Raw genomic sequence first — 18,891 nt, 5'->3', positions numbered from 1 at the left:
AGCCTGGAAGAGCAAAACCAACAGTTAATGTAATGTGGCTTCAGATTCAGATTACGTTGTAAGACCTCCCCCCAATGTATTAGTGTTAGAAAATTTCTCTGACTCATCTCTTCATTCTGATCAAAGCACAAGATTAAGATTAAAATTAAGAAGATACAAAATATCCTTCTGGGTGTGGAGAGGAGTCAGGAGAGAATGTTCCTTGAGGACTTAAGCCAGTCATAAGACATCAAATCTAAAAGATCTTTCTTAAGAGACAATTGCAATATTACTCCAAAAGGTTTAATAGTTATACTTTAGGAAGCAAAGTTTAGGGAACTGTTCACATAAGTAAGTGCTATCTGTAGTCCAGAATTACTTCGTATATTATAAAAAATGAAAATTTAAAAAAATTTAAAGCACTGCAACACATACCAGTCTACTTTATAAAACCCATATCTTTTCACATAATAATGAGAAGTCTTAGGAAGCCATATTGATATTGATAGGCCATTCCAGGGGAAAACCTTGAAGAGGTGAACATCCTTCTCAGAAGGCTTTTAGTGCTCTATTTCAAACACTTAATGCAAAAAAAAAAAAAAAAATCATTCATCTGTGCCTGTCATTCACCAGATATAACCATCTCTTCTCTTTTGTGGTGTGCAGAAAGCATCTTTACTTTTTTTTTAATTTAAATTCAAGTTAGTTAACATATATTGAATTATTAGTTTCAGGGGTAGAGTTTAGTGATTTATCAGTTGCATATAACACCCAGCGCTCATTACATCAAGTGCCCTCCTTAATACCCATCACTTAGTTACCCCTTCCCCCACCTACCTCCCCTCCAGCAACCCTCATTTTGTTCCCTATTGTCAAGAGTCTCTTGTGCTTTGACTCTCTCTTTGTTATTACCTTATTTTTCCTTCCCTTCCTCTATGATCATCAGTTTTGTTTCTTAAATTCCACATGAGTGAAATCATATGGTATTTGTCTTCCTCTGACTGACTTGTTTCACTTAGCATAATACCTTCTAGTTCCATCCATGTCACTACGAATGGCAAGATTTCATTCTTTTTTTTTATAGCTGAGTAATATTCCACTGTATATATACCACATCTTCTTTATCCATTCATCCGTCAACAAACATCTGGGCTCTTCCCATAGTTTGGCTATTGTGGACATTGCTGCTATAAACAATGGGGTGCATGTGTCCCTTCGAATCACTATTTTTGTATCCTTTGGATAAATACCTACTAGTGTAATTGCTGGGCCATAGGGTAGTTCTATTTTTAACTTTTTGAGGAACCTCCATACTCTTTTCCAGAGTGGCTGCACCAGTTCACATTCCCACCAACAGTGTAAGAGGGTTCCCCTTTCTTCTTATCCTCGCCAATATCTGTCATTTCCTGAGTTGTTAAAATTTCTTCACTATTACCACTGCACTTTGATAGCAAGCTGAAGGTGTGGTAAGGGGACTAAGAATACTCTTAAGCACTAGTCAGAGAGACTGATCAAAAAGATGGGCAAGTGACTACAACCATCTCAGTGTGCCACTCAACATTCATCCAAGTAGTCCACCTGCTCAGTTACTAATGGGGCAACATCTCCACTGAGACTGTGACAAGGACACACTCCATTTTCTCTACCTATCCCCTGCCCTCCCCCCATCTAAATATGAGTTTTATTGTCAAAGGGTTAATCTCACTATACCTAAAGTCAAAGAAAAACAACAGCTTGTAGCACTATGATGTCAATTAGTTGGGAAGGCATTTCTTTGATGGTGATTTGACAAAAGTAGAACCACTGTCATCCCTGTAGGAACCAGTTGGTCTTTTATTGTTTTTTGCTTTATTTTTAGTTATATCTCGAGAGTATATCTTGCCCGAGCCACAAAAGAAGAAAACAACTACTCTTTTCTCACCATTCCAACTCCTAGCATTTCTCCACTGGTTTGTAACTAGGATAATACAAAGACAGTAGGAAGAAGGTGTGATATATTATATACTTAGAGGACATTATGCTTTGCTCTTAGTAGTTTGTTCTTTTTTGGCTTCCTATAATTACATTCCATACTGATTGAGGGAACAGCTTTGAATATTAGTAAAAGACAATTGCCAATGTCCTTGTTCATTCCCTTAAATGACAAGCTACCTGATATAATGAAGCACACACAATGCAATAAATCTAAACCACCTTATTTCATCATGTTATAAATATTGCATTTATATGTATATAAATATACTTGTGCTTCAAAGAAGCAAAAAAGTGAAAAGACACAATGGGAGAAAATACTTGAAAATCAAATATCTGATAAAGGGCTTAGAGTCAGAATATATAATGAGCCTTAACAATTCAATAATAAAAAGACAAACAGAGGCACCTGGGTGGCTTAGTCAGTTGAGCATCCAACTCTTGGTTTTGGCTCAGGTCGTGATCTCATGGGTTATCAGACTGAGCCCCACATTGGGCTCCATGCTCAGCAGGGAGTCTGCTTCAAGACTCTCTCCCTCTGCCCCTCCCCCACTCAAATGTGTGCATGTTCTCTAAGATAAATAAATAAATCTTAAAATAAAAAGACAAACAATCCAATTTAAAAAGAAAAAGGAATATGCAAAGGATTTTAATAGACATTTCTCCAAAGAAGATACACAAATGGTCAATGGGCACGTGAAAAGATTCTCAACATCTTTAGTCATTAGGGAAATGCAAAGCAAAACCACAAGGAGATACCACTTCATACCTATTACTAGGATGGTTATAACTAAAATGAAAAGAAAAAAAAAGACAAGTGTAGGCGAGGGCATAGAAAAATTAGAACTCTTATTCACTGCTGAAGGGATTGTAAAATAGTGAAGCCACTTCAGAAAACAGTTTGACAACTCCTCAAAATGTTAAACACAGAGCTACCATATAACCCAGCAATTCTACTCCTAGGTATATAACCAAGAGAAATGAAAATATGTTTTGGTACTAGATAGTGGTAAGAGTTGCACAAATCTATGAATATGCTTTTTTTTTTAAAAAAAAAAAAAAAAAGCACTAGGGGCGCCTGGGTGGCACAGCGGTTAAGCGTCTGCCTTCGGCTCAGGGCGTGATCCCGGCGTTATGGGGATCGAGCCCCACATCAGGCTCTTCTGCTATGAGCCTGTTTCTTCCTCTCCCATTCCCCCTGCTTGTGTTCCCTCTCTCGCTGGCTGTCTCTATCTCTGTCGAATAAATAAATAAAATCTTTAAAAAAAAAAAAAAAAGCACTGAATTATATACTTTAAAAGGGGAATTGTGTGGTATGTGAATTATATCTCAATAAAGCTGTTTAAAAAGACACTTCTGTTATTTGAAGGCTTTTTGTTCTTTATAAAATAGCAAGCATTATGAGGTCTATAATGATTTATCTATTTTCTAATATGTATTCTTGAATATAAAAGTTCCCTGGCATTCAGTAAATAGATGCTGATCTACTGACACTCACCTGTGGTACAGAATTCACCTGAAGTGAAATTCCTCTCTTCCCATCTTTTCCTCTCTACTCAACCCTGACTTAGTTCTAACACTCATCATTATAAAATGAAGTCTTCAGCAAGCCCTATAGCCTAAGTAATAAATAATAGATGCCACTGGTCCCTATTATTTTTGAAATAAGAAATAAGAAAACTACAGCTGGGCTATTTATCCAAGGCAAAGCAACAGAATCCACATTAAAATTTAGGAGTTGTATGTACAGAATTGGTATTACAAGTCCATCTCTACCTTATGACTGGTATATCTTCTGGTTATCTTTGAAAGTGCACTATATCTTAAACTTCAAAATAATTGTTAAGGGAAGGTCTTTCTGGTATATCCAAAAACCAACTCTCTGAGAAAGGATTCCAGTATAAACCTACCTTAGAGCAAGTACACTCCAGCTAAGATTTATTCATTCTTTCACCAAAATTTTTTGAGCACTCGCACCTGCCAAACACTGGGATTGCATAAATGAATTAAATTAGACACAGATGCTACCATAAAACAATTCAGCTGTATGGAGAAACACAGAATGCCATGTAAACAGGCAATGACAGTGGTGTGTTGCAGTGGAGGAGGGTATATGGCGCTGTCAGGAAAGTCTTCAAAGTCAGAAACCTGAATTCTAGGGGCGCCTGGGTGGCACAGCGGTTAAGTGTCTGCCTTCGGCTCAGGGCGTGATCCCGGCCTTCTGGGATCGAGCCCCACGTCAGGCTCCTCTGCTGTGAGCCTGCTTCTTCCTCTCCCACTCCCCATGCTTGTGTTCCCTCTCTGCTGGCTGTCTCTATCTCTGTCGAATAAATAAATAAATAAAATCTTAAAAAAAAAAAAAAAAAGAAAAGAAACCTGAATTCTACAAAGGGAAGGAAGTCAGTAAATTCTAACCAGGAGCTGACTTGTTGAGGTCCCCATCTGATCCTAGCATTCATTCAACACATTTAAAGACTCCCCGCCATTCATAAAAGACAAGTAATGAACTGCATGCTCTACATGCCTGAATTACTAGCCCGTGAGGAGCTAATTTTCAAATATGTTAATAAGGATACTTCTTTTTAATTCCAGAAAAGGTTTACTCTGATAGGAGAATGAAATCGATGAAAGAAATAAAACTAAAATTTAAAAATATTAATTTCCATATTATTTTACATATACTCTACAAAGAAGGGGTCAAGATTTTAAATTGAGGTATTTTAAGCTCCCTTTACCTATAGGGGGACCTGGCTGGCTCACTAAGTAGAGAGCATGCAATTTTTGATCTCGGGGTCATGAGTTCAAGCCCCATGCTGGGCATAGAGCTTACTTTAAAAAAAAAAAAAATAGTAGTCTAAAGTCCTTTTACCTATAAACCAGGGTAGGAAGAACATCTTCTTGGGCACCTGGGTGGCACAGCGGTTACGCGTCTGCCTTTGGCTCAGGGCGTGATCCCGGCGTTATGGGATCGAGCCCCACATCAGGCTCTTCTGCTATGAGCCTGCTTCTTCCTCTNTTGATCTCGGGGTCATGAGTTCAAGCCCCATGCTGGGCATAGAGCTTACTTTAAAAAAAAAAAAAATAGTAGTCTAAAGTCCTTTTACCTATAAACCAGGGTAGGAAGAACATCTTCTTTACTGTGGTATCCTAAGACTAATTCCCTGACTCTCATTAAATACATGTCAAATAAATGAATTATCAAAAAAAATGAACCAGCAACAAATGCCATTTTACTACTTCACAGTATACCTGTTTTCCTTTCTCCTTTTCTCTTTTCTTGCCCTCCTACTTCTTCTCTTTTATCTTTATCTCTTCTTTTCTTCCTTTGTCTCTTATTTTAAACCTATGTCTTCGGACTGCCACCAGTTGCTCTCACCGGACATTATTCTTCTAGATTGATCCCTGTGGTAGCAACAGAGCACTTGCATTTTCTAATTATAAAGCTCCACCTAGTGGTCTAAGCTCCCTTTATCTAGAAGGTACCAGATAATAAAACTAGAAAACCTGAAAGTTAACTAAGACACATCAGTGAATTTCAGTTCCTCTGTTGGTCTTCTAATGGCATGAGATATACTGAACCCATGTCTTTTCATCTCTACAACCAATTTGTCAGAAATTACCGACATTGATACTCTACGAAGATTCATAGTCCTATTTACTTTGTTTCTTACCCTAAAGCAGACAAATTATGTTACTTCAATTCTGGAAGAATTAGCAAAGGTACAATCCATTGAGATATATTATTTAAATTACACTTTAAACACTATAAAATACAAATCTGATATTTTCCTCTATCTGTGATAATGTTTCCTAAACTAACCTGATCATAATTTACAAGATGTTAAGTGACATTGTCCTACTGTCCCAGAATCAGTGACAAGGGCCTGCGATAAGCACAAGAGGCAATAAATGCCAAATCTGAGAGAAAGCACCAAAAATTATGTCCCTGCGAGGTTTAAGAAGAAAACTGGCAGGTGCATTCAATCAACCCTCCAAGGATAGAACTAAGGCAAGGCAAGGGTAACCCTGGAAGTCTGGCTTCTTGGGAGTGGTATCATTGATAAATGGGCACTTCAAGAGAATGGTTTTACAGATTGGGAGGTGAAGATGTCTGCAAGAAGGAGAAACTGTCAGCATGGTTTCAAGCTGACTGCTTGCAGAGCAGCAGGACCCATAAGCACCTATACATAGAGGTACATGTAGTTAACTGTCTGGAGGCTTCTGAAAGAAAAGGGCTAACTAGATTAGTTCATGCCCAAAGTGAAAACCCCAAAAGAGGACAGTAGAACATGCAGCTTGCCTGCTAAGAAAAGGACTGGGGCTCTTGGTGGGCACATAAAGGGCCTCATCAATTTCAATGTTCCCAAGTGCAGAAGTGTGAAATAAAAGTAGGATGGGGAAGAAGGTGCCCAGGAGGGGGCTCAGTTGGTTTGGCATCCAACTCTTGATTTCAGCTCAGGTCATGATCTCGGGTCATGGGATCGAGCTCCATATCAGGCTCCCAGCTCAGCCGGGAGTTTGCTTGAGATTCCCTCTTGCTCAAGCATTCTCTCTCTTTCTCTCTAAAATGAATGAATAAAAAAGAAAAGAAAAGAAAAAAGAAAAGAAAAGAAAAGAAAAGAAAAGAAAAGAAGGAAGGAAGAGAGGGAGGGAGGAAGGAAAGGAAGGAAAGAGAAAAGAAAAAAAAGAAAAGGAAAGGAAAGGAAAAAAGAAAGAAAGAAAAGATACCCAGGAATACATCCCCACCTTGTTAAGAAGGGACCACTAACAGGGACCAGTGGGGGAAGCCATGATTACCCTTCTCACCCTTCTCACTGACAGAAGGGGTCTGGATGAAATTGGCCACTACTTAAAGAAATCATCTATGCTATGATCACCACATTAGTGGAGGCCATTGGTATCTGGCAGAACTAGAAGATTTAGAACATTACTCTCTGCCAACCACTTTGAAGACCTCTAATTCCCCTATTCCCATACTCTGTTGCCAACATGGAGGGTGTGGATCTTGAGAAGGGAGAATGAACACTATCTCTGAGCTAGACCATAAGCAGCCTGAGTCACAGCTCTAGCCTGCACTGGAGACTATACTTCCCAAAGTTTTATACTGATCTAGACTATTTTAGTAACAATAAAATATACATGCATATATACATACATACACCTATACACACACATAAACACACACACGAAAGTTGTGAAATGTGCTCTTGAAGTCTCACATAGAAAAGATAATTTGGGAAACAATACTTGCTTATATCCTAATGAACTGAACTTAATAAACTGGTTACAATAAGAACTACCAGGGCACTTGTTAAAAACACAGATCCCCAGTCCTCCTCAAAGGATTCTAATTTTCCAGGTCTAGGGTGAAGTTTAGGAATTTATTTTTTGTTTGTTTGATACTTAACACTTATGTGATACTTAGGATCACACAAATTTGAGAAACCATGTTCTAGGAGGAATCAATTAAACTCCTAAGTGTGGTACACCAGTTCTATGAGAGGGCTCTCACACTTTCTCAGTCCTTCCTCTTAACTCTACGCTACAAACAAACAGAAATGTTTGCTATTTTCACAAGTAGTATTACATCTCCACATCTGTTCTTCTTAATACCTACTTTTTTTGAGATGACCTTTTCTCCTTATTCATATGGCTAAATATCATGGAGAGCACTTTTAACCTTCTACTTTACTGCATTTACTTATTTATATGTCAAATTCTTTTCTTTAGGACTAAGAATTATTAGAGGACAAGAGTGACATCCTATTTTGTCCTGTATTCCCAGGACATAGCACAGAGCCTAACATATGGCAGGTGCCCTATCAATGTTTGTTGAGTGGATTAACTAATGCACCCAGACGGCTAGACAACCATGTATTATAGGAACTGAACTACTATAAAATCTTACACAATGTTAAAGCTTTAAAGTAATAATCTTCATTTAGGTTATCTTTTTCTCCCCTTGCAGTTTTTCCTTTATGTACTCGCTTATCTATTAACTAACCAAATGAAAAAGCAGATGACACATAAACATGGTTCCATATTTATGACAGAAATACTAATGTGACACAAAACTGCCATATTTTATGTTACAGCCAAAGCATACAAAAGAAGAAATGCAAAGTCGAGATCAAATAGATTTACAATTAATTAGGCCATATTCTTTAAACAATAAAATTTGAATTTGCTTTTACTCAATCTCCAACTACAAAATAGCTACATAGCAAAGAATTCCACAAGAAAAAAAAATCACTGGGATAACATTACTTTATTGGCATAAGTCAGTGGGATATAAGTCATCTTGGGAAAGTAAAAGAAATTATTATATAAAAAATTCAGTTGCTTCCCATCTCTAAAATTAACAACTGAAAGTTTTTTTTCATCACACTACTACAAAGCCATGTTAAAAGGAAGATATTCTTATAAACATGATAGTGCCATACATACAAAAATAAAAACAGATAAATGCTGATAACTGTATACATGAACTTTAAATTCTTTCAACTAAAACAGTGGTTTTCCCTGCCCATCCTCTGCAAAAGTAAAAGGAAAAACAAAAGAAGCTTTCTTTTCTTGAGTGTCACAGGGACTATTTGTTGGACATCCCAACAGTCAGTCCCAAGCTGTTGGTTTGCCGGTTCAATTACAGACACTCAAGGAGCTAAATGCTAGATGTTTAAGCCTTCATTCTAACTATGAGTGATCTAGGAGTAGAGTAACAAACTTTACAAACCTTCACAGAATACTGTAATTGCCTGTTTACTTGTGTGTACTTCTTACTACAGTGTAAGTTCCTATAAGTTAAGAAGAGTATTCCCTAAATCTCTGGAAGAACTACAAAACTCTTTCAGAATGTCAAACATGTCATGTATCAGTTCAGTTGGTTTCTTAGAGCCGTCTTCCCTGGTTCTTACCTCCCTCTGCCCCAATCTTCACTGGCCATCTCTAAACCTGCTGTCAGCTGTCATCCTGGACAATCTTTTACCATCATCCTAGGAATTTCTTTATCTCTCTCAAGCATATCTCTGTTCTTCTTGGATTTCATGTCTTCTTTTTCCTTTCATGACTCTTTCAAGTCTTACCTCTCCTTCTGATCCTTCAATTACTTCCTAAGAAAGGATGTATAGGAGATAAATGTTTTGACCTTGCATGTTGGAAGGTATCTTTGCTCTATCCTTATAATTAGTGTATGTTGGTGGTATAGTGGTGAGCATAGCTGCCTTCTATCCTCATAATTGTTTGGACAGAGAAATACATGTTTGTGGTAATTTTCCCTCAGAACTTTGAAGGCATTACTCCACTGTTTACTAGCTTCCAGTGTTAGTTTTGAAAAGTCTGACATTCTGCTAATCCCTGATCCTTTCTTTGTAACTTGTTTTTACTCTCTGAAATGTCCTGGTAGTATCTTCCCCCATCCCCTTCATAGTGCTGATCACATTCAATCTACAAATTCATGTCCTTCAATTCTGGAAAATTTTCTTGTATCATTTCATTGATAATTTCCTTCCTCCCATTTTCTTTAGTCTGTCTCTCTGAATGTCTTATGAGAAAAAAGTTAGACCTCCTACATGGATTTGCTATTATTTTTAACATATCTCTGATACTTTTGCATCTCTTTGACTTTTATTTTCTGGGATATTTCCTCAATCTCCCAAGCTATTATTTTTTAAGTTCTTATATTATATTCTATGAGATCCTTTTCTCTGAACATCCCTTTCGCAACCTGTTACTCTTGTTCCGTGTAACAATATATTCTCTAACTCACAGAGATAATTATGTTAGGTACTGTGCTAAATGATTCACATGCACCATATTTAAACATCTCAAATTCAATATATATGAGACTGAACTCCTGATCTTCCCCCCTAAAACATGCTCTACCCACAGTCTTACTCTTGTCAGTTAGTAACAATTCCACACATCCAGCTCCTCAGATCAAAAGTCTAGGCTGCTCTTTTTGTTTCAGACAAACAACATATACCAAATCATCAGAAAATCCTGTTGGCTGAACCTCCAAAATGTATAAGGAATTCAACCATTCCTCATCATCTTCAGTACTACTACACTAATTAAGCCAATCACCTCTCACCTAGGCTACTATGAACGCCTCCTAACAATTTTCTCTGCCTTCATCCTGAACCCCCTACAGTCTGTTCTCAAGACGGCAACCAGAGGAAGCCTTTTAAAACCTTAGTCAAGTTTTCACTCAAATGTCACTTGTCAAGATGCCAACCCTGACAAGCCAATTTCTGCACCTGCTCTCTTCCCTAATCAATGTCTCCCTGTCCCTGTTCTACTTGTTCTTTTCTTAAAACAATTATTACTTTTAACACACAATGTCTGGTTATCATTTCTCCCCCCACTAGAATGTAAGCTGAGCAAAGGAAGAGGTCATGATTGTTTTGTCCACTGATGTTTCCCCAACACACAGAAAAGTGACTAATAATAAATATCTTTTGAATGAACAAACAAGTAACTTTTATATATGAGAGTAGTGAGGCCCACAGAGATTAACTTGTCTAAGGAGATACATCCAAAACATGAAAAACCTGGTTAGAACCCATGTTGGCCTATTACCAAAGTCTACATGTTTAAATTAGACTGCCCCTTGACATGTCTGTGATTAAAATGAGGTAAATCCTCCACAGACTTCCAAGTTTGGAGGGTTTTTTTCTTATATTTCTAACAAAGGGAAAAATACATGCCTTTGTATAAATTCAGAGGGAAAACGTTTATGCAAATGTGTCAGGCTGCAGAATGTGACGGCATTTAACTCCACACAAAGGCCAGCAGAGTAAGCAAGACTGGAAATTTCTTTGAGGCCTTCAACTACCTAGATGGGAACAAGGTTGCCAGAGAAATTTCTAAGTAAGAATCTCTGACCCCCTGGTAGGATATGTATTCCTCCCACTTTTACTTAGCAAGTCATGCCTTTGAGATACACAGTATATTTACTTTTTCCAGGATTTTCCAATCTTTCTTCTAAAGACTTAAACACATGCTGTTATGTATTTTAACTGGACTATTGAAAGTTTTTGGCTACTTCCTCTATTCCTATTCAACTGTCTAAATTACATATTCTCCTTAAATAAGGGCTAGGGAGGAAAAAAGCTTCAGGCTCCAAAAGGAAATATTACTTTTTTTGCATTGGCAAGCCTAGAAAGTAAGGATAGAGACTTTATATGTTGTAACATTAGACAATACTAACAAAGAGAATCAAACTCCTGTGGTACAAATATATAATTTGATAAATATTTTATGTGTTATGTAAGAATGACACATTTTACCCCCTAAAGTCAAGAGGAAAGTTGGGGTGAGGCCTTTTATGTGTCTTTGGCAGTAGGTCTGGTAGGCAGGACCTAAGCTACAGGAAAATAGGACCCTTATGCTTATTTTCCTTCACACTGCTTGCCTGATGTCAGTTCCCTCCAGCAAAGTGATAGAAGCCAATAAAACTAGAGGAATCAGTTCTGGAAAAAATAGTAAGCTATTACTAAAGTAGGGAAGAAAGAAAGTAGGGAAAACCCCAGATTCTCAGACCATCTGTTTGGGAAGGGTTGTATCCCCAACAGTAGGGGCCAGCAGGAGCACCAAATCCCCCCAGCCACAGGGGACATACAACTTGCACAAGACCTACAAAGAGGAGACAACATAGGCTGAAAGCCGTTTTGCCAAAAGCAGACCCTGAGAATGACGGGAATACTGAAGAAAGTGGAAAAGAAAGATCAAGAGAAAGAAGACTGAATCCTGATGAAATCATTTGAGCTCTCTGGATTAAATCTCACTTGAAACTATACTACTCCCAGGCTAGTAAGAAGGAAAAAGTGTGTGTGTGTGTGTGTGTGTGTGTGTGTGTGTGTGTGTACATATATACACATTTTAATATAAGGCATTCACCAGTAATTCCAATATAAGGCATTCAATAAACATTTACTATTGTTGTAGGAAGCACTGTAAATCACACTTGATTTCTGGGAAAGCTAGAATTGCAGAAATGAGACAAAGATCAATTTTCAGGGTTCAAACAATGTAAGTAACTATTTTATTCACTCAGGCTGCTAGCAAAGTCCAGGAAGACAGTAGAGGTAAGGTTGGTACAGTACTTCTAGAATCATTTCTACTAGCTTATTCTGCAAATGTTCAGTCTTAGATTAACCAAGTGAATAATGAAATGTGGTATCATTAAGAACAGTATCCTCTTCCCCAATGAACAGTGTTTCTGATTATTCCAAAGCCTTTTCCTTTCTTATTTGCTTCCTACCTTTGTACCTTTCAACTCCATTTCCTCTCTCTACTTAGACACCATGATCTTGCCAGCATCAACTTAGAAATTACTCTCTCAGTCTTACAACATCAAAATTAAAGCATCATTCACTAATTTGATAAAAAATAATATACACCTTAGTCCTAAAGCCAACATCTTACTTATTAACAAAGAAACACTAGGGACATGCCCACTAAAATCAGATGCAAGGTAAGGCTACCCACTATCTCCACTACTATTCAACACTGAACTGAAAGTATTAGCCAGTGAAATAGGCCAGACCCTCAGGAATTGGAAAAGAAGTAAAATTACCTCTATTTTCAGATGATATAATAGGGTTACCCTTGCAAATCAATAATATAAACTAACTGAAAATAATAAAAGAATTCAATGACGAAGGAAGTTATAAAATCAAAATAGAGAAAACAATAGACTTCATATACAACCATATTAAACAGTTAAAGGATAAAGAGAAAGAGCAAATTCTACTAAATATAACAACAAATAAGATAGGATTCTTAGGAATAAATTAACAAGAAATGTGCAAAACTTACATGAGGGAAACTTTAAGACACTCTTGAAAGGTACAAAAGTAGACTTGAACAGAGGAAAAGATACCTGGTGTTCTTGGCTAGGATGATTCAACATCATAAAATTACCAGTTCACCTTGAATTAACTTATAAATTTAATGCAATTCTAATAAAAATATCAATAACCTTTTTGGGGAGAACGGGACAACCTGATACTAAAATTCATATGGAAAAATAAACATGCAAAAATAGCCAGGAAAACGCTGAAAAAGAAAAGCTATGAGAGGAAACTACCCTATGAAACATTAGAACATACTATAAAACCTCTATAATTAAGACATGTAGTATTATATAGACGGACCATTAAGTAGAAGACAGTCCAAAGCTGGACCCAAATGCATATAAAACTTAGTAAAAATATAGGTGGCATCTCAAATCACCGGAACAAAGATGGGCTTTTTTTTTTAACATTTATTTATTTATTTATTTTAGAGAGACAGAGAGAGAGTGGGGGGGGGACAGGAGAGGGAGAGAATCTTCAAGCAGACTCCCTGCTGAGCACAGAGCCCCACACAGGGCTCGATCCCACGACCCATGAAATCATGACCTGAGCTGAAACCAAGAGTCAGATGCCCAAACGACTGAGCCACCGCACACCCCAAAGATGGATTTTTAAAATAAGTAAATAAATGGTGGTGGGACAACTATTTAGCCATTTGGAAAAACATAAAACTAGATCTATACATCAAATCATTCACACAAATAAATCCCAAAAGGATCAGAGATCAAAATGTAAAATATGAAACTAGGGTTGATTTTGTTATGCATAGCAGTTATGTTCTACAAAGTCTCCACAAACACTGAATTACCAAATACTGACTCCTTACTCCTAGGGGAAATACAGGATTAGATTCCCCAAGCCTCTGGTCATAATATTTTCATCAATCGACAAATACATAACTTGTTTTATGTGTGCTTCTGTTTAAAGACACCTTACTTAATATATGTTGTTGATTAACATTGAACTCGCTGCCAGCAGCAGTAGGTAACTCATGCCTAAATGAAGCTCATCTCTTCCCTCTGTGAGGCCCATCACAACCTCCTCATGCTTAGGAAAACCAGAGAGCAATGCAGAGGGCCCATTTGAAACAGCAAAATCACCAACAAAAAGCACAAAGATATGAAAATAAACTTGCTTACGATATGAGAGCTGAGAGAAGAAGGCAGAGCATCACACTGTTCAACCTCAGGGGGACCGTGAGCACTGGATGAGTCACATTTTTCACCACTGTGCATGTATCTGCAAATGACTGCGAGAGCACCAAGACTATTAAATAGGGAGTTACAAATAAATTTTAGTGAGGAGGCAAACTCACAAATACAGAATCCACAAACAATAAAGATGAATTATATGTGCATACTCAAAGAAAACATGAGTGGCTTCCTCTTTAACCTCAGTATGAGGAAAGACTTTCTAACTATGACTCACATTCCAGATATACTTAGAAGAAAATATAGATATATTTGACTAATAAAAAAACTATGTATGGCAAAAAAAAAATTACAGAAATCCAAAGAAAACTAACAGAGAAAATATGTGTAAAATACATCACAGATAAAGGGCTAATACTATTAATGAATTTTTAAACCCTTAAAAATTAAAGGAAAGAAAACTATCAACCCAAAAGAAAAATATGTGAAAAAATTAACAATCTACACAAAAAGACATAAAAATGGCCTCTACACATAACAAAAGATGTTCGATCTCACTCATAATAAGAGTAATACATTAAGATACCATTTCTTAGCCATCAGATCAGCAAAATTAACAAGTATAATAACACACCATGTTGGCACTATTATACATTGCTAGTGGGAATGCAAACTGGCACAACCCTTGTGGAAAATTTGGCAATTAATAACAAAATTACATGTGAGTTTACCTTTTGACTGAGCAATCCCACTTCTAGACATTTACCATGACAGTACATTGCCAGCAATACTGATATACATATGCACAAGGTCATTTGTTGCAGCATTGCTTATAACTGCCACATACTAGAAAGTAACCTCAGTGTCCACATAGAGGAAAGTGGTTGAATAAAGTAATAAACTATAGTGTACCCACAACACAAGAGACTTTTGACACAGCTACAAAAAAGAATGAGAAAGATGTCTATCGACTGATAGAGTTATTTGCAGGTCACATGCTATGATTCCATTTACACAAAATTTCCAGCATAAGTAAATTCATAGAGAAAGATCACAAATTTATTATCTAACAGATAATAAACTGCCAGAGAGTAGGAAGAGGGGAAAGTAGAGAATGACTGCTAATGGGTATGGAGTTTCTTTTTTGGATGATGAAAGTGTTCCAAAATTAGACAGTGGTGATGGCTACAAAAGGGTAACTATTATTGCATGTTAATCATATCTCAATAAAACTTTTCTAAAAAGAGTATATTATGTTGCCGTATGTATAAGAAATAAGAGGAAATAACATCGACGTGTATGCCTTTGTGCGAAAAGAAACACCAGAAATGTATGAGGTTGGTTATCTACTGGAGGTTGGGGAGAACAGAATGGAATGATGAGCAGGTAGAAATGGGAAGAGGAATGGGGGAGGGAGTGACTTTTCTTTCAGTACATCTTTTTGTATACTTCTAACTTTTAGAACTACGGTAAAAATAAATACATAAATAAAAGCAACCAGGGTAGGAAAAGAATTCTAACTTGATATACTAACAAAACTATATTCCAAATGTATAACATAGTCACACTGGGGTAGGAGTGGGGGGTAGAGAAAAAAAACTAACTTTTGAACACAGTATTTGAATTATATTCCCTCAGACTAAAGATTTTTTTTTTAATTCCAGATGAATTGTAAACTCTGAATAGTAGAAGGTTTTCCCCCAGAGGTTTAGGTCAGCATTTCTAAAACTATTTTCCGTGTACTCTATGATTGAGTAAATTAGTAAATATACTATGAACACTGCAATAGGTACTATGAACATTGGAGAAGAGAGTTACAAATGTGGAAGGGGTAAGAAGAGAATGAATCCTGTGATGCTGGATTAGAATTAGAAGTATCAGTATGAATTCATGATTTTATATAGATAGAAACAGGTAAAGATATAGACATAAATGGAGAAACAGATACATAGGTATGTGTATACACACACACACAAACACACACATGTTTTTCCCCCTAGTTCTGTCTGCTAAGAGGACCTAGAATCTATGAGCACACAATATGGCCAGATTTTGGTTTCTAAATACTATATTAGAAAGAACAAGAACTACTTCTACAGGTAGGACTGGAAAAGCACAAGATGAGCATAAAACATGGTTTTATGTTAGAAAGTAAAAAAGTGCCCAAAGAATGATGAGTATATGTCAAAAGAACATAGAAGCCAGCTGGAAGGGGTTCCCACTGGCCCAATCTGGGATAATTTCAGTATCAAAATAAATAATGATAGTAATGGTTTACAGCCCACTGAGTAAAAAAAGATCCATGAGCCCATACTTACAAAAATAAATAAATATATACATAAATGGAGAAAAAGGAAACTTATTCCTTATACTAGAAAGCCAATTAACCAATGCAGATAAAGTGACAGTATTAGAAAATCATCATTTGACAACCATCATAGTAATAACTGATTCAGGCAAGAAGCATCAATAAATGCTAAAAATACAGTGAAAGTTCGAAGAGTAACAAAATATATACTAAGTCTCAAAGTACCTCTTCACTAGATACGTATTCATTCCAAAGAGGAAAAAAGTAATTCTATAGTGGAAAAACTTGGCAGACACATCCTAAGTAAAGTGATTAAAGTAAAGTGATTAAAGTAAAGTGATTAAAGTGATCACCAGTATCATGTACCTTCTACTATGCTACACTGAAAAGACCACACGTCACTTTTGTGGTATTCCTATTTAAAAAAGCATATCCTACAACTAAGCATAAGAAAACAAATTGAAGGACCTTATACTATTTAGGTGCATATTTAGATAAAGGAGCATGCATATTTATGTAAAGGAACAAACACTCATAATCACATTTATTTATTTATTTATTTATTTATTTATTTNATAGAGACAGCCAGCGAGAGAGGGAACACAAGCAGGGGGAGTGGGAGAGGAAGAAGCAGGCTCATAGCAGAGGAGCCTGATGTGGGGCTCGATCCCATAACGCCGGGATCACGCCCTGAGCCGAAGGCAGACACTTAACCGCTGTGCCACCCAGGCGCCCCTCATAATCACATTTAACCTTCCATTCAACACATACCCATTGAAGATTATTGCCTAAATCAATAATTTTTCATAAGGGCTACAAAATGATAATCTTCTATTTCTATCATTCCTTCCATATTTATTAGCTGGAATTCTTCTGTAAAGGTTTCCTTTCTTTCCCTACAGTATAGTTAATACAAAAAAACAGAGTAAATGCTGAATTCTTTCCTTTAAATTGCCAATTTTCATACTAAGGAATTAGTGTCCTAGGTTCTTCAAGGTTTCCTGTGAGATGTTGGGTATTTTTCTTTTTATCATAATTATATATATGTGGTATTTATGCATTAAATGTGTTTCAATCAATTGGGTGCTTAGTTGCTTTTTTCTGTTTGTTTGTTTTTGAGACTCAATTTTCTCATTGGCCGATAGGAGCCACTCACGCCCTTTGAAGTTCAGTTTTGGACATACTGAATTTGAAGAGTCTATGGGACATATAAAACAGACCTAGCAGACAATTGAAAGAGGTTCTGAAGAAAGAGATAATTCTTGACGTTCCTTGGATTGTTGCTGCATTGCTCCAATCTCTGCCTCTGTCTTCACATGGCCTTCTTCCCTATGTGTAATTCTCTGTGTTTCTATATCCAAATCCTCTCCCTTCTCTTATTGAGGTAACAGTAATTGGATTTAGGGCCTATCCTAACCTAGTATGACGTCATCTAAACTTGACTACATCTGTCAAGACCCTATCTCCAAATAAGGTCACAAGCCCAGGGACCAGGGATTAGGACTTGAACATATATTTTGGGTGAACACTCAACCAACTACAAACCTCTTCACACTCTTAAAAAGTATTGAGGCTCCCAAAGAGCTTTCTTATGTATGGGCTACATTTACTGATATTTACTGTGTTAAAAATTTAAATTAATTTAGCACTTAAGTACTTATCTATTCATTTATTTCAAATTAACAATAAGCTCCTTACATGTTAACTTAAACAGCATTTTATGAAAAATAACTGTATTTTCCCCAAAGAAAAATGATGAAAAGAGTGGCACTGTTTTATATGTCTGCAAATCACAAGAGAAGGCAGCTAGATTCTCATATCTACCTCTACAGTCTATTGCAATGTAGAGTTTCAGGTGAAGTACCTGAAGATAATCTGGCCTCACATAGATATGTAGTTGGAAAAAAAAATCAAGTGTTTCAATGACTTTTTCAAATAACTATAGACATTATTCCTTGACAGTACACCAAAACTCAGTAAGTGGTCATTTTTTTAAAGGTTTGTTACAACATGGACTCAAGCTATATCAGCAAACTTTTTGGGCTATTATATTAAAACCCATTTCTTTACTTTGCACTTCAAATGAATCTTTACCCATGCATTGGTCACGTGGAATGTGCTGGTTATGCAGATCTTCCCATACTTCAAATACCATCAATCTCATCAGTATAGTCTTTAAGTATTGGGAAGTTTTCCATATTCTTGTTTTCGCTTGAAAGCTTAGATTTTATCATTAGCAATGATAAAACTTTGTTCATTTTTGGGAAAATTTCTGCCAGATATCAAAGTCTGAACAACTATATAGTTTGTCTACCAGTCATTTTTTTCAAGTAAAAATGGTGTCCCATGGCGGGGGGGGGGGGGGGGGGGTGCAGGAGGGAAACACCTAGTTTAGCTCACAACTCAATCAACTGCAAAAGTACTATTCATTGAGACAATCATAAAACTTCAGAACGCAGAAGTGCTTTATGAGTATTTATCACATTGTCAATTAGAATAATAAAACATGTATTCAAGGGGCAAGACTTAACGAAATTAATAATTTTTACTGACTCATTCTTAAGCAAAACTATACCTTTTTTCACAAGTGTGTGGCAGTGAAGTATGCACTGATTACTAATATAAT

General features: G+C 36.6%; 1 protein-coding gene across 16 annotated transcripts in view; it reads right to left on the bottom strand.

Moving 5' to 3' along the window:
- Positions 1–18,891, bottom strand: part of RAD51B (RAD51 paralog B) — a 623,368-nt gene that overhangs the window by 537,265 nt on the left and 67,212 nt on the right. Inside the window, exon 8 of one of the 16 annotated variants that reach the window (XR_004620517.1) lies at positions 13,946–14,055. The exons of the other annotated variants lie outside the window; for them this stretch is intronic. The gene's annotated coding sequence lies outside the window, so the exon portion shown is untranslated. The remainder of the gene's footprint in view (positions 1–13,945; positions 14,056–18,891) is intronic. 16 annotated transcript variants of the gene reach the window in all.

Source organism: Ailuropoda melanoleuca, chromosome 14 (genome assembly GCF_002007445.2).
Source record: "Ailuropoda melanoleuca isolate Jingjing chromosome 14, ASM200744v2, whole genome shotgun sequence".
Lineage (NCBI taxonomy): Eukaryota > Metazoa > Chordata > Mammalia > Carnivora > Ursidae > Ailuropoda > Ailuropoda melanoleuca.
The sequence above is the reverse complement of the archived record's forward strand: the minus strand, read 5'-3'. Positions and strand labels throughout refer to the sequence as shown.